General features: G+C 36.5%; 1 protein-coding gene across 1 annotated transcript in view; it reads left to right on the plus strand.

Moving 5' to 3' along the window:
* The window catches only part of LOC307188706 (cytochrome P450 1A4-like), a gene marked incomplete at its 5' end in the record, with an annotated part of 80,400 nt that extends 64,023 nt beyond the window's left edge, over positions 1-16,377 (plus strand). Inside the window, 3 exon segments of the mRNA XM_079926190.1 lie at positions 1,101-1,159; positions 8,168-8,250; positions 15,912-16,377.
* Between the last annotated feature and the right edge of the window lie 808 nt (positions 16,378-17,185).

A 17,185-nucleotide genomic window follows, 5' to 3' on the forward strand; every position in this document is an offset into this window, starting at 1 on the left:
AGGGTTGATGATAGGCAATATTATTAGAGAACCAGGTTCCCTGCTGTCAGTGGGAATGATATGATTCCAGAATAGCAGAGGTCAAGTGGCAATACTCAACCACTAGGGATCTATGGCGATGGCTAATATGCCAAGATGTTGCTAAAGGAAAAATAGATGGACAGATGACAAGAGCATGGCTCGATATACATAATGAAAAATTATTAGAATTGGATGGCATAAGGCTGATTTCATCAGTGCCCATGGAATACCACTTCCTCATCCAGTTTAAAAACTGAGCCAGTCCTCACACCCACAGAAGGGCCCTACAATGCCACAAGTATATACTGTAGACTTTTCTGCGATTTAATTTGTCATATTTTGCATATAATTCACTTCTAATTTGAAATTAGTCAGCAAGTCCACTATGTACATTCTAGTCTCTTTATACTGGCTAATGACGCCTCTCGTGTCCGGAATACACTTTTGCACCTTCTCTGTGTGAGTGCTACCCTGTTTTAAGTCTTCAGTAAAGTCTCTCTCAATGACCTCCATGTCTTGGTAGTCTCCCCTTCCTCTAAACAGCTATCCTGTTCATTTAATATTTACTATATTCAGCCTTGATTAGTTGTTGAAATTTTTATATGTACAGAAAAGTCCTGGGAATTCCCTGGCGATCGAGTGGTTAGGACTCTGTGCTTTCACTGCCGAGAGCGTGGATTCAATCCCTAGTCAGGGAACTAAGATCCCGCCAGCAGCGCAGCACAACCAAAAAGAGAAAAAGAAAGAAAAGTCCATTTTTCCAACTCGATTCTTAGACCCTTGCAAACAGGATCAATCTTATATGCCAGTACTTATTACAGTGCTCTCTTGCTTAACAAAATCTTAATTAGAATTTTCCATTTAGCATTTTAATCCCTTTCATTCTTTGAACTAGAAATGGAGCTGTTTATCACTGCTTATAAGAATGCAAATATTATTACATCCATACATTTATCTTAGATTCTTAATTGGCAGAATTACTTGAAATCCTGGAGATAAACTTAAATAGGAGTATTTAATATGGAATGATTAACCTGGGTATTCAGGTAGATTAAATTCAGGGTTTTTTTTTTTTCAAGCTGGAATTATGTTTTCAACATCAGATGAGTCAAAGGAAATAATAGCCGCTGTAGAACAGGTACGTGGTCTTACAATTTAGGCCCTTTTATAACTCTGTCATCTATTACTTCATATTGACTACAAAGCCACAATCGCTATCATTGTATCCTTCCATAAATTATCGTGCCAAAATGGGAAATGTGACTGTTTCCTAAATGCTGAAAATTATCAAAGTGTCTTCGCCCAGAGAGACTTGAAGAAGATGCTGGGACCACTCTATTCAATATCAAAACTTGTTATGCAATTTTAGAAATTAAGATACTGTGGTACTGGTTAAGAGAAAGACTAAAAGATAGATAGATAGGAATAGAAATAATACCTATCTATCTATCTATCTGCCTATCATCTATCTATCTATCTACTTTTATAGATGCACACACAAATATACACATGCACACATTTATAGCTTATAAAATCTTCTTTATATATGATAAATCTCACAAGAAAAAATTTAAAAAGAAAGAAGGATTCAAAGTTAATATGGTGATAGCAAAAAAAGAGCTTTGAGTTTTTGAGTATTTTTTTCAAGGTAGTCACATCCCAGCATATAACCACAAACTTAAAAAAGAGACCATTTACAGGATGATATAATCCTTTCAAAAATATACTTATCCTCAGTTTCTTGATTAAATCAGATATTCTTCCACTTGACAGAAGCCCTTGGTTCCCATTTTTGTTAGCTTTTGTTGATTACTCTGAGGACTTCATCCAGTACCTCGCACTTAACTGTTTTGTGCTGAAATGAAATACTTCATTAAGCTATGAAACCCATATTTCTTAATTTTCAATTCAAGCAATGATGATTTTTGCTTTTAATTTTATTTCCTTTTTAATCCTAAGGGTATTAGAGCAAACACACAAAGATGACAGCATTTCTACTTTAACATCCATCTGCTTTGAATTCTCAACGTCCTGTACTATAATTATTTCTATAGCAACCAGCTAAGGAAGTGCCTTGACAGCCACAGACTCAAAAGAAGAACATGCTGTGACAGGCTTAGCACTCGGCCATAGGGCTTTGTATCTCCTTGAGTTTCCAGTATTAAACATTACAGCTTCAGAAGCCCATGTCTTTCTCTCCTCCTTGGTTTCTAGTATCAGTAATATTTCTGCTCCTACAGCATCATTGGCATCTTTTTCTAACATGCTGCTTCTTTTTCTTCAGAGCTTTTCATTAAATCGCTTATAAAACTCCCCTCATTCCTGTTTTATGACATGTAGTATTCTGATAATAAAATGATAAACATTTTGTTTGTTCTGAATGGAAGCTCATAAACACAGTCAGGAGAAATGCAATCATCAATAATTCACCTGTTTTCTTTCAGCTTTTTAAGATCTCTTCTAATCTATTTTCCTTAAGTGATGAACTCTTAGGAAAATTGGATCATGTGTCTTTAAAAACACAGAAGTTCAGAGAACATCAAAAAAGTACAAAAAATGAATTCATTCTGCAAAATAACTTCACTTTTATCCCGAAAAAATGCAGAATGGTAAAACAACTATTTACAAAAGAAAACCTAAACTTGTCTTATTTTAAAACTCCATTTTATCTTGGAAAATTATCTTCCCTAATTAGGGACCAGCTTTGTTCTTATTTTTATGGTCTAGTCTTTAGTTTATTTGTTGTGAGGAACAAAATAAATCTTTATTGAGAAATGTCTATGTATCACATACTGTGCTAAGATTTCTACAGAGATTTTCCTCATATAATCAACTAGCAACTATATGGAATACTAATTGTTATGTATATTTTACAGATGGGAAATTGAGGCACAGAAAGATTAAGAAACTTTTAAAAAGTTATATAGCTAGTCAGTAGCAAATCAAATTTGTTCTGCTATAATTAGATTCCAGAATCTCTGCTGTTAGCTCTCATGTTACAAAGTTTCTCATCATCTTACCCTCTTTTTTTTTTTTAACATCTTTATTGGAGTGTAATTGCTTTATAATGCTTTGTTAGTTTCTGCTGTATAACAAAGTGAATCAGCTATACTTATACACATATCCCCATATCCCCTCCCTTTTGTGTCTCCCTCCTTATCCCACCCCTCTATGTGGTCACAAAGCACGGAGCTGATCTCCCTGTGCTATGTGGCTGCTTCCCACTAGCTAGCTGTTTTACATTTGGTAGTGTATATATGTCAATGCTACTCTCTCACTTCATCCCAGCTTACCGTTCCCCCTCCCCGTGTCCCCAAGTCCATTCTCTACATCTGCATCTTTATTCCTGTCCTGCCCCTAGGTTCATCAGAACCATTTTTTTTTTTTTTAGATTCTATATATATGTGTTAGAATACGGTATTTGTTTTTCTCTTTCTGACTTACTTCACTCTGTATGACAGACTCTAGGTCCAGCCACCTCACTACAAATACCTCAATTTCGTTTCTTTTTATGGCGACCAATATTCCATTGTATATATGTGCCACATCTTCTTTCTCCATTCATCTGTCGATGGACACTTAAGTCGCTTCCATGTCCTCGCAATTGTCAAGAGTGCTGCAATGAACATTTTGGTACATGACTCTTTTTGAATTATGGTTTTCTCAGGGTATATGCCCAGTAGTAGGATTGCTGGGTCATATGGTAGTTCTATTTTTAGTTTTTTAAGGAACCTCCATACTGTTCTGCATACTGGCTGTATCAGTTTACATTCCCACCAACAGTGCAAGAGGGCTACATTTTCTCCACACCCTCTGCAGCATTTACTGTTTGTAGATTTTTTTTTTTTTTTTGCAGTACTTGGGCCTCTCACTGTTGTGGCCTCTCCCGTTGCGGAGCACAGGCTCCGGACGCGCAGTCTCAGCAGCCATGGCTCACGGGACCAGCCGCTCTGCGGCATGTGGGATCTTCCAGGACCGGGGCAAGAACCCGTATTCCCTGCATCGGCAGGCGGACTCTCAACCACTGCGCCACCAGGGAAGCCCTGTTTGTAGATTTTTTTGATGATGGCCATTCTGACTGGTGTGAGGTGATACCTCATTGTAGTTTTGTTTTGTTTTGTTTTTAACATCTTTATTGGAGTATAATCGCTTTACAATGGTGTGTTAGTTTCTGCTTTATAACAAAGTGAATCAGTTATACATATGTCCCCATAACTCTTCCCTCTTACATCTCCCTCCCTCCCACCCTCCCTATCCCACCCCTCTAGGTGGTCACAAAGCACCAAGCTGATCTCCCTATGCTATGTGGTTACTTCCCACTAGCTATCTATTTTACGTTTGGTAGTGTATGTATGTCTATGCCACTCTCTCACTTTGTCCCAGCTTACCCTTCCCCCTCCCCGTATCCACAAGTCCATTCTCTAGTAGGTCTGCATCTTTATTCCCGTCTTGCTCCTAGGTTCTTCATGACCATTTTTTTTTTCAGATTCCATATATATGTGTTAGCATATGGTATTTGTTTTTCTCTTTCTGACTTACTTCACTCTGTAGGACAGTCTCTAGGTCCATCCACCTCACTACAGATAACTCAGTTTCGTTCCTTTTTATAGCTGAGTAATATTCCATTGTATATGTGCCACATCTTCTTTCTCCATTTATCTGTTGATGGACACTTAGGTTGCTTCCATGTCCTGGCTATTGTAAATGGAGCTGCAATGAATATTTTGGTACATGACTCTTTTTGAATTGTGGTTTTCTCAGGGTATATGCCCAGTAGTGGGATTGCTGGGTCATATGGTAGTTCTATTTTTAGTTTTTTAAGGAACGTCTATACTGTTCTCCTTAGTGGCTGTATCAATTTACATTCTCACCAACAGTGCAGGAGGGTTCCCTTCTCTCCACACCCTCTCCAGCATTTATTGTTTGTAGATTTTTTGATGATGGCCTTTCTAACTGGTGTGAGATGATATCTCATTGTAGTTTTGATTTGCATTTCTCTAATGATTAATGATGTTGAGCATTCTTTCATGTGTTTGTTGGCAGTCTGTGTATCTTCTTTGGAGAAATGTCTTAGGTCTTTTTCCCATTTTTGCATTGGGTTGTTTGTTTTTTGATATTGAGCTACATGAGCTGCTTGTACATTTTAGAGATTAATCCTTTGTCATTTGCTTTGTCAGCAAAAATTTTCTCCCATTCTGAGGGTTGTCTTTCCATCTTGTTTATGGTTTCCTTTGCTGTTCAAAAGCTTTTAAGTTTCATTAGGTCCCATTTGTTTATTTTGGGTTTTGTTTTCATTTCTCTAGGAGGTGGGTCAAAAGGATCTCGCTGTGATGTATGTCATAGAGTGTTCTGCCTATGTTTTCCTCTAAGAGTTTTATAGTGTCTGGCCTTACATTTAGGTCTTTAATCCATTTTGAGTTTACTTTTGTGTATGGAGTTAGGGAGTGTTCTAGATTCATTCTTTTACATGTAGCTGTCCAGTTTTCCCAGCACCACTTATTGAAGAAACTGTCTTTTCTCCACTGTATACTCTCGCCTCCATTCTTAACTATACATCACCATTTTTTCACATCACGTCCATGGATACAAAAAAATAAATGACATTGACACCATCTCGCTTTTATAGATGAGAGAAATGACATAAAGTCACTCCCTCCAAAAACTTCTTTAAGAATGGTAAAAAACAAATAAGCAAACCAAAAAAAAATGTGTGTGTGTGTGTGTGTGAAACGAAGTTTTACTCCTCTGGCTTAGTTCATTTTCTCATAACTTTCGAAGTTCATGTAACACTAAACTGTATTCAAATTAAAATTAAAGTTCTATAAGAAAGAGGCTTGCACTTGGATTGCTTGTGGTATAGCTTTTCAGAGCCTGGTCTTTAGAGAATAATTGCCCCCTGTTTAAGTTCAAGTTCTCTCACATATAGACTGTGGGCAAGTTATCTAACCAATGTGAGGCCTCTTGTAAGGTAAGGATAATAATGGTATCTGGTTCACTGACTGTTACAAGAATTATCTCCGGTAATACATGGTACAAAGTTTTTGCATAATGCTCTACAGCGTGTATGTGTGCAATAAATATTATCTTTTGCCTTTAAAAGATGGGCTGAAGCAAAATTGGAAGGCAGGAAAAAGATGAAAGATGATTTTGGATGGAAAAGAGGATTTCTCTGTGGAAAATGTTCAGATTCTACATATAAGACATATAGGGAATACAGAGTGAAAAATAAATGGGTATGATTGGAAGTAGTTTAATTAATTCTAGCTTTAAAGCTTCACCTAATGCCACTGCTTTATTCTGTAACGTGTAGATTTACTTTGTAATGACTGATTCTGTAAAACTGGATTATGGTTTTATTTTTGTGAAAGATTCTTTTTGTTTTCCTTACTATTTCTAGTTTTTATCTAATGTTTTAAATTATAGCTTAAATAAAATAGTTTAATTAAAAGACCTTCATAACTCAATGTTTCATCACACTGGATTTCAGGTAAAGTTAGTTACTGGATGTGTGAGTTTTTCCAATCCCATTAAGAAAATAGTAAAAAATAGAATAGCCTTTATACTTGGAACTCTATCAGTAATAAATGACCCACAAAGTGTCCATAAAAATTAGCTATCCTGATGAGCATTTGTGATTCACATTGTATACTCTGTGGTGAGCCAAGGTATCTATTTCTTAATAATCTTACTAAGGGCTCTGTCAGGACTCTGGCCAACAACTGGCTTGATGTTTGCATTTTGTGTGTGATGTAGTTTTTTCCTTGGTTGACTCTTATGGCCCCACCCTGATGAACCAGTTGTAGCAAGCCTCAGCATTTGTACGTAGAATACATTCTGCCTCTTGCTCACCGAAGTAGCTTTCTGTGTACCTGACACCTGAGGTAACCATCCATAATCCAAATACCTTCAAGAGGTACTTTTAGATTGATACTCCCTGTCTTTCATATGTCTTGTCATATTCTCAGAGAAGTAATGTCATCCTAGCATCAACTATGTATCATGTGAAATAGCACAGAATATTTCCTGGAACATTTCTTAATTGCATTGCTCCTCTACCCAAAATTGTGCTGAAATATTAGCCAATGGCCACAGTGTTAGGGGAAAAATATCTACTGATGTCCCATCAAAAGTTTCCAAATCTCCTCTCATTTGAAAGTGATGAACTCATGGTAGACTGGTTGATTTTTTTCTTTCCCAAATTTATTTCCTTAAGAAGAAATACAAGGTTTCCTAAACTTGTTTTCTTAAAAATCATTCCTATATTTGTAGCCCAGAATCTGTAGAAAGTGTAAGGTTTTCTTGGGGGGTGAGGGTGGGAAAGTCATCATCTTGATGATATTTTTTAAAATCTAAGATGGGTAGTTTGAGAATGATGAAAATGATATAATTTATCTTTTGCTCTTCAATAATTAGCAAGGTCTTTAAGTTGAAATTTTTAATACTTCTCCCAAATTATATCATTCATGTCATTGATGGAAGCGGAATACTTTACATCATAAAATTTTCTAAATTTCTAGAAAGATGAATAAAACAAGAATTCCAGTCAATAGTACCATCAATTATTTAAATACATCACACATACAAAGTGGCAGAGTATTTTGAAGTTTATTTAATTGGATTGTTCTTCAACACGTGAGATCAAAATAAACCATGATATCTATGTATTTGACTTAGTTCATGCTTTGGTAGTTTTCTAGTTGGTTTGTTTTGAAGGTGGAATAATGGTATTTTGTATTACATTTCCTGTAATCAATAAAACTTATTCTTGGCAATTTTATAGGGATTATAAGTTATTTGAAATCAAAAATACAAATAAGGTTGTCTGGAGAGTCAACTATTTATTTTCTAAAGAACTCTAAGAAAATTGGAACCTAAGTATTTCAGTGATTTCAGGGAATAGAAGGAAAGACATAATGAAAGAAGATTTCAACATAAAAACTGAAAGGTAAGAGGTAATTCAAGGATAAAAGAACTTCAGAGACTAAGTCAAAGAAAATCATGAAAAACAGTAGAGTTCAAGAGCAATCAACCCAGAGAAAAGGTTTTGAGCGGACAAAAACTAGGCATGCATGATGCCTTTGCATTGCATTCCATTCATTATAAAGACAATGAATTAATCAAACCATCTCATTATTTCATCACCTAGCTTTGTCTCGTGTCAAGCATGAAAAATGACTGAGAAGAACAAGTTTCAAAAAGAAAGAAAACTTTGAAGAGTATGAACACACGGTGAGTGCTAACTCCCAAAGACCTGGTTTTTCAAGAATCGTACAGGAAATTAAATAATGATGTAGTAGTTAGAAATATGGGTGTGCTTTTGAGGTTCCCACACCCTCCTAAAGAGGGGAAACAAAATGGATGCCTGTGGTTCTATCAGTATTAAATGGTAAGTGTATGTGTAGGTTTGTAGTCACTACAAACCTCACATTCTGGTCTTATGTTTTGATTTTACCCTCAAGCAATAATTTTCTTTCTATAATTTATGTCAATCTGTAATTTAGAACTTTAGATAATTTTATGCCTCCAAATGTCTAAGTTAAAGGGGGCACCATGGTCTGCACTCAAGAAAGTATAAGGTCTAGATTCCTCACTCTCCTATTTACTGATTACTCACTTTAACTAAATCTCAACTTCAGTGCATTTCAGTTTTGAAATATGTACAATGATAATATCACCTGCCCTACCTTTCCCACAATATAATTGTGAGGATGGAATAAATACATGTGACAAAAGTTTTGTAAGCCCTAAAGTGTAAAACCAATAGAAAGTTTCACCCCTCATGAATGTAGCAGATAGGACTTCACTTCTATCTCTCATTTTAAAGACTTTGTAGTTACATATTTGAGAAGAAAACACTAGGCACTTTTTTTTTTTTTTTTTTGCGGTACACGGGCCTCTCACTGTTGTGGCCTCTCCCGTTGCGGAGCACAGGCTCCGGACACGCAGGCTCAGCGGCCATGGCTCACGGGCCCAGCCACTTCGCGGCATGGGGGATCTTCCCGGACCGGGGCACGAACCCATGTCCCCTGCATCGGCAGGCAGACTCTCAACCACTGCGCCACCAGGGAAGCCCACTAGCCACTTTTTAATGTCCCTGACTGCACGGTGGTTTTGTCAAGAATCAGGCAGTCAGAAGATAAAATTCCAGGTGATCAATCATATACTTCGTTCGAACAGTAACATGATTATTGGCAAGAAGACAACTTTATCATCTATACTCAAAAATAAGCAAACATTATATATATAAGTATATAATGTATACATAATATAAAGTATACATATTTATAAGTATTTTAAATATTCCACTCAAACCAATAAAGTGGTTTGAAGCACTCTATCTGAGATGTCTTATAAATATAGTGAATTATTAATGTTTCTGGTCTTAGTAAGTACAGTTCTAATGTATTTTTCTAAATAAAATGGCCTTAAATTGAAAAATGACCATGAGTAAACGTACCTTTCTGAATCAATATTTGCCTTATTATTCTTGGAAAAATCTACGCAATGTTGTTCAGCAAAGTGCCAATGAAGCTTCTATGCAGGAATCAGAGTAAGATGAATATAACGTGATGACTGTGGTCCCCTTTGAGTCAGATTCTATAGCAGAGTCCACTTTCCTAGTGTGTTTAAACTTTTCCAAATGAAATGTTGTCCATTATCACCTGTTCAAAAATATTGAGAAAATTTAAGTTACTGCAATTCAGGAACCTTGACATTGAGTAAATGTTGCACACACAGGCAGACACACACACACACATTTGTATTACAGCAGAACAGAACCAATTCAGTTTTATAATTTAAATGATAAAGCATTGCTATAGGAGGTAAAACATTTCTACTGGGGCTGCAACACCCCTCTCCACACTCCTTGGTTTGCATTTGCTCTTTTGAGGAAAGCTTAAGCTTGTCTCCAGAATCTCAAATATGTGCCTGAGTGTGTCCTACAGGGTGGAATCTGTTGAGTTTCAGTCTTAAACCACAAAGAATCAGCTAGTTAACCATAAATAAACAGTTGCATCATTACCTTCCCACCTGCTCACCCAGGCACAATGCCCTGTAAAGCTTTCTGTTTCAGAGTTCAGAATCATGGGTAGATAAATCCTGTTGATTGGCTGGAGATGTACTTTATATCAGCAGTAGCTAGAGCATTAAAAAAACAAAGAGTCTTAATTCAGGTTTACCATGATGGATTGAATTGCCTCCTTACTCAGTTTCAAATAACTCTGCACTGGTCCCATGTAAAGGATTTATTTACTCGGGAACTTATCCAAGTCAGGCAGGTATTAACAGTGCTTCTTTTATCCTCGCTTCTCTCAGTTAGTTTCACCCTTAAAATGTTCCTCTCCACTCTCCTCTACCTCCCAGTCCTGTTTTTAAAAATTATATCCAAATATTTTTTTCCTTACAATGATATTCTTCTAAATCCCATTCTGGTCACTCCAAATTTTGTTAGTTAATAATGTGTCCACAATGGGTTATTAAACAAGAAAGCCATTTTTCATTACTGTCATCATATCATTAATTAACTAAAGAATTTCATTTTAAAATGAAGAAAGGGAGAAAAAAGAATGTTATAATGCAGAAACTGAAACTAGAATTGATTTCACAGATATAAATTTTCCATATCTGTTGCTCAATCACAGGACCTGTGTTGTATTATGTAACAGCCAGTATTGGCTCACCTTTATTCTGTCCAAGCACTGCTAGTAGATTTCCTTTGAGCCTAAAAGAAGATTATCGAGGGCTTCCCTGGTGGCACAGTGGTTGAGAGTCTGCCTGCCAATGCAGGGGACACGGGTTCGAGCCCCAGTCTGGGAAGATCCCACATGCTGCGGAGCAACTAGGCCCGTGAGCCACAGCTGCCGAGCCTGCGTGTCTGGAGCCTGTGCTCCGCAACAAGAGAGGCTGCGATAGTGAGAGGCCCGCGCACGGCAATGAAGAGTGGCTCCAGCTTGCCACAACTAGAGAAAGCCCTCGCACAGAAACGAAGACTCAATACAGCAAAAATAAATTAATTAATTAATAAAAATTCCTATCCCCAACATCTTCTTAAAAAAAAAAAAAGAATATTATCGGGGGGCTTCCCAGCTGGCACAGTGGTTGAGAGTCTGCCTGCCGATGCAGGGGACACGGGTTCGTGCCCCGGTCCGGGAAGATCCCACATGCTGCGGAGCGGCTGGGTCCGTGAGCTATGGCCACTGAGCCTGCGCGTCCGGAGCCTGTGCTCCGCAACGGGAGAGGCCACAACAGTGAGAGGCCGCGTACCGCAAAAAAAAAAAAAAAAAAAAAAAAAAAGAATATCGGCTTCCCAGTCATGGAAAGTAAACCAGATTGTTCTATTTGATTCCTTATTATTAAAGAATTCCTCAGACAAATGATCTCATTCTAATATAGAGATATCTAATCATTCATTATTCATTTAACAAGTACTAAGTGCCTACTATGTTTCAGGCACTGTGCTAGGGAATGGAACTAATAAGAAATAAATCAAAGAACTTATAGTCTGTTGGGGGAAATAGATATCAAACACATAACTACATAGAAAACTACACAAGGAACTATATATTCACATCAAATTCATTAAAAAGGAGTTCAGTTCCTCTTAAGTCATAATTAGACTAATTGTTTCCTTCTAATCCTGAAAGGGAATGTATGAAAAACAATTAATCCAAACACCTACTATATTTTGAGCTCTGCTCTATGTGGTAGACAAGAATGTCATTTGTAGTCCTAAACAAACTGACCTGAGTTCAAATATTGTCACTTAATTCACTTTTCCTTTAGGAGAAAAAAATAATCTGAAATTCTGTGAACCTCACCTCATTTTTATCAACAGAAAAATGGAGATGGTAGCAATTTCTAACAGGATCTTTTTAAGGTTTAAATTAAAGAAGCATTAAAAACTCAGTGGGTGCTCTAAAGAAGTTTCTAAGACTATGGAACTATTAAGTACTAATGTAAACAAGAATTTGATTACTCAAAGGAATGAATTGGAAAGTTCAGGAGTACATACTGTAGGTTGCAGCTGCACTTTAAAGAATGCAAAGATTTATGGGAAAAAAAGGGAGTGTCTTTACTGGGAACAGGATGAGCAAATGTGCGCAAGTGGGAACAGAGACTATTTGGGAAATGGTAGAGAAATTAGTCTTGTTTGGTTGAGGGTACATGTGAAGCTGAGGACATAGAATGGGAGAGGAAGAGGCAAGCCCTCAGGGTTTAGCTCTTGACTGCAGAGGAGAAGGTAAGAAACAAAATAAAATAAAGCAAACAAAAATAATATTTAGCCATTGCATTATCTTCCCATTTTTAGGTATTTTTAGAGATTAAAGCAGAGATGAAACTCTTACATTTTTACTTTATAAAACATGTTCTGTGTTTTTCTCGAGAAATGATATTGAGGGAAAGAGTTTCTCCCTGAGCCTGTGAACTAAGATTTCATTTGAAGGACAGGTACAGAACCAGGGCAACAACAGGCTCTTAATGAACATGGCAGTTGTTTAAACTTGTCAATTAGAAATATAAATTATTGTATTATTTCACTTCACATAATTTTATATGTATTCTCAGCATTGATGGAATACATATATCAGAATATATATTATATATATATATATACACACATCTATTTTCTTCCACAGAGTTCTACCTGAAATCATCATTTTCCTTTATAATAGTGCAATTATAATCTCTGAATGTATATGAAAGTAGATCATTACCTTCAGGCATCAAAAAAGCAACATGAAAATATCAACCATTAGGAGAAAAAGAAGATTAAAAATGAGAGATGTTGGTTAATGTTCTCAATAATATATATAAAAAAAGAAAAGCAAGGTGCCAATCTTTATAAAAAGATTGCTTTCTTTTTTTAGTAAAATAAATATTTTTGATTTAGACTTTTTCTTTTAAAGGAAATTTAAATGTTATATTGCACACCAATCTTCCAAGGCTTTGGGCATTTGCTTTCTATTCTCCAGAACCTGAATCAAACATTCTTCTGGAGCTATCAATGACATATACATTATTTAGAGTTATAACTACAAAATGATTTGAATTAGTACCTTTGGGAAATTCACCCTTGACTTAGTGTGTATTCTAAGAACTGATCTGAACCTAAATCTCACATTCCACATGAAAAGTTGTGCTTTTCCTAAGTGCAAAATGGTGGACATTCCTAAGTACTCTTTGTCTCCATCTTTAGAATGAATCTTCTAGAATTTGGGGTAGACTGTAAACCTTAATTGGATACTTCTTGTCCTCCTGACTACAAATGGACCTCTTAGCTAAGCAGTAAACTGGCAGCAATTGGGAGCCTTACAAACCAGTCATGAAATTCCCAACAAAAAACATACTTTTAATAAGCTCTCATTACCTCAAATTTGCTACCTTTGAGGGCTATCCAGTTGAATGTACATCTTATGAAAAGTCATGCAAATTCAGTTCTACTCTTCATCTTATTTCTGTCTATACCTAAATGACAATGCACATCTTATTCAAAGTCAGTCAATCTCTAGCCCAAAGGCTTTTTTATGTTACATTGGAATGGGCTGAGCCAAGAAAGAACATGGCAGTCAACCACGATAAAATGAGAGAATCATATAACGGGACTTTGCAAATAGTGATGTACTGTATAAACTAAAGGCTTGTGATCAGAGTAGCAAAAATGAAAAAACAACAAAAAGATCATGTTGGTGGTTGTACATTGATAAGGACTATATTTTCCCCACCTTCACAATATTTCACTACGATAAAGAATAGATGAAATGAGGTTCTGTGACAATTGTAAAAAGAAAGTAGGCCTTATCTGTTCATGGCAAGTGCTTACAAATTTATAACACATTTGCAAAAACAGCAAATGCATAAATAATTAAACCGATTAACTTTGATGCTACTTATACGGAAAGTAGGATTTGATTGTTTTTTCACATTAAGTCAGTACCAAAGGGAGAATTTATTCTTTGCCTGTTGTTCATGATGGAAGCAATGTACAAAAATTTTCCTTACTTTTTTTTTTTTTTTTTTAATGTAAAGATAGAATTTATTAGAGGGAAGGGTTGCTGCCAGAACAGTGGGCCGAATTCCTGGTAGTCTGGGAGAGTCGAGCCTTTCCTTACTTTTAAAATTTCCTATTATCCATAAATCACTGTATAGAATGTAGATGACTTTTTTCCAGCTATACCAAGGGGAAAATAAAGGCAATGCATTGTAGGCTGAAAGTTAAGGATTTTAAACCTTTCCAGGCAATAAAAGTGGAGATACTAAGGAAGACAGTGGATTCCGTCCCTGAAAGAATGTTGCAGACGTTTGTTGCTTGTTCTGAGAAACATTCTTATTGATGTTAAGAATAACCCTACCTTCTTTTGTGTAAAACCAACCAACCATTTCTGGTAAAGTCCTCCAGTCATAATACATCAGCTCTCTGTCCCCAGTGGATGGTTTAAGGTATAAGGTATCAGCCAAGCTAGGACAATTGGAACCCTTCCAGGATTTTTTTTTTCCCAGACAGGGGAAGGAGCAATGCTCCTCTGATAGAGAAGTGATGAGAAGTGTGAAGGACAAGAATTTTGTCTGTTAAGTTTCCCACCATTAGGAGAAAAACTAGTCTGATTAATGCAGAGATAAGAGAAAGAGACAGAAACTTCAAACAACATGCAAATTCCTAGCTCTAAGAGTCTGAGGGCTAGATCTGTACTTGAGTTACAAAAAAGACCTCTATAGAGTCCTGTTCTCCTCTATTTCCCCCTTTCTGACTGAGCTTGTTGGAGTTCAGTTTCTGCATTAGCAATCCTGACTAATCCAGGGAACTTACATTTGACAGCACAAATCAACAATACCACAGATACTATTTACATTAAGAAGAGGTTAATTTACTTGTAAAATGATGACAAGCTAGTTGAAAAGCTTCCCTTACTTCTAATGCTATCTTCCCCGGGTGAGTTGCTGAGACTCCCACAAGGCTTAACTTGCCAAAACCTTCTCTCTGTGTCTTGAATCTAGTCCTCTACCCTCCTCCCTAGTAAAGCCTACTTGCCATTACCTAGCCCACTGCAAAAGCTCAGTAAGTATTAGTAATTCCTTAATACCATCCGACCTGTTCTGGCCCTTTACATAGACTTTGAACAGTCTGGCCTTTTGCCCCTCTACTGTTGAGAGCTACTACAGTTAGCTTTAGTTGATTTGTCTTTTTTTTTTTTTAATTAATTTTTATTGGAGTAGATTTGTCTTCTGATCCTCCTCTGTGTGTTCCTGCTTCTATTGGCCAATGTGGGATAAGCTATTCCTCCTGAATTTGACTTTCACTTTTGGACACAATGCCAATCCTGGATTTTTCAAGGTTCTTTTTTCTCACAACCCTTTCTGATCCATATTATGGAGGGATAGATGGGATTTCTTCACAGTATGTCCACAAGGGGCAGAGAATTGAATTTAGATGCTTTCAAAGGTTAAATTTTTACTGCCTTATGTTATCAACTTACTCTGGTTCTTCTTCTTTTTTTTTAATCAAAGATATTGGCTATGATTATAAGAGAATGACCTAAACTATCAGACAATCTTCCATTTATGATCTATTGGCTGCAATTACCTCATAAGGCAAAAGTGCAATTTCAAAGTCTACACTCTAATGAGTAGATTATTTAAAAATTCCATAGGGACAAAAAGTGTAAGTTTTTTGTGTTTTTTTTGGAGTGGGTTCTCTGACATAATACAACTTGTGTCATTAAAATGTAAGTTCTGTGAGGGTCGTAGATTTTTGTCTTGTTTTCCACCAAGTCCCCAGTGCTTGGAAGAGGACCTAGTACATGTGATTGCTAACATTTGTTGGAGAGCTCACACATAGTGACTGTAGAGCTGAATTATTTTGCTAAATAATTGAATAAATGTTTGCTTTTCAGTGTGTGTGCCCCTACAACTTGCACAGCCCTGTGGACAATTAGAGAACGAATAAGAGTGCATCCTGCAGAAACTTGATCTAGTAGGGGAGAGCAACAATATAAAAATAGGTACGCTAAACATTCAAGTGAAATGATTCTGTATTCAAGATCCAACCAATGTGCTGTTTGCTTTCTTGAGAAGTAACACTCCTTTCTGTAGAGATTTGAAGTTATGCTATAGAGGATTGGCTTTTGAGCTGTGTCTTAAAATATGAATAGAATTTCCGCAGAGAGAAGCTCAAAGGCAGAGAATGCCTTGCCCTAGAAATCAGTCTTAAAATCTTTTCTGAGCCTTCATGAGACCAGCAGAAATAAAGAATAGTATGTTTCAGTAGCTGAAATAACTTTACTGTAATTTGTTAAGCACTGCAGCTTCTTCAAGACACAAGTATTTAAGCACTTCCGAGTGCCCTCCCATGGAAAAAAATGTGGCCTTTCTACCATTTTTCCTTAAAGTGAAATGAGTAACTTGAAAAAAACTTCTTCTGTTTTTATTTTTAAGAGTTTATGTTTCAGTTTGAAGCATGTGTCACATTAAACTCGAATTGCCTCGTAAAGAAAAATACAAGTAATTCAAGGAAAGGAAAGGCATTTTCTTTTCCTTACTTAAGTTTCGGCAGTATCGTGCAATCCCCGGCAAGTCTCCCTCCCCCTCTTCCTCACCCTGTGGCAAATTTTAAAGTCATGATTCATCAGACCACAGTTAGACATTCTGAACTGCGCTGACTCCTTCTGCAAAACAGGTTTGTTCACAAAATGGATTCTTCATTAATTCTTCTCAGCAAATCTCTTGTATGGTAGTGACATTCACGATACAATAGTTCTCTTCAATGCGGTACTAGTTTTCACAAAACCCCATCTACAGAGTTTTAAAAAATACCTTATAGTGATAGTAAACTTAGTACACTCAAGCTACATAGAAATGTAACTTAGATGTTTTTGTTTAAAGGAACTTTAGGAGACACTGCATTTTAAGAGGTCCAAGAGTCAGTTCTTCTGATCTGCATTTCATTTCCGTATTGCAAATATCAAATGCTACAAAGAATATTTGTCTAACCCATCATTTCTAATCCCAGTGAGTTTTTGTGCTCTCTCTTTACTCAACTAAGCCTTTATTCTCTTTACACTTAGAGCAGTTTGAGCAAATTTACCTGTGTCCACGGTAAATATGCCTCAGCTCCAGGCAGCTGACTTCTTGTTCACCCAGATGGAAATTAAACTGAAATGTGCACATT

This window comes from Stenella coeruleoalba (assembly GCF_951394435.1).
Source record: "Stenella coeruleoalba genome assembly, chromosome: 7".
Lineage (NCBI taxonomy): Eukaryota > Metazoa > Chordata > Mammalia > Artiodactyla > Delphinidae > Stenella > Stenella coeruleoalba.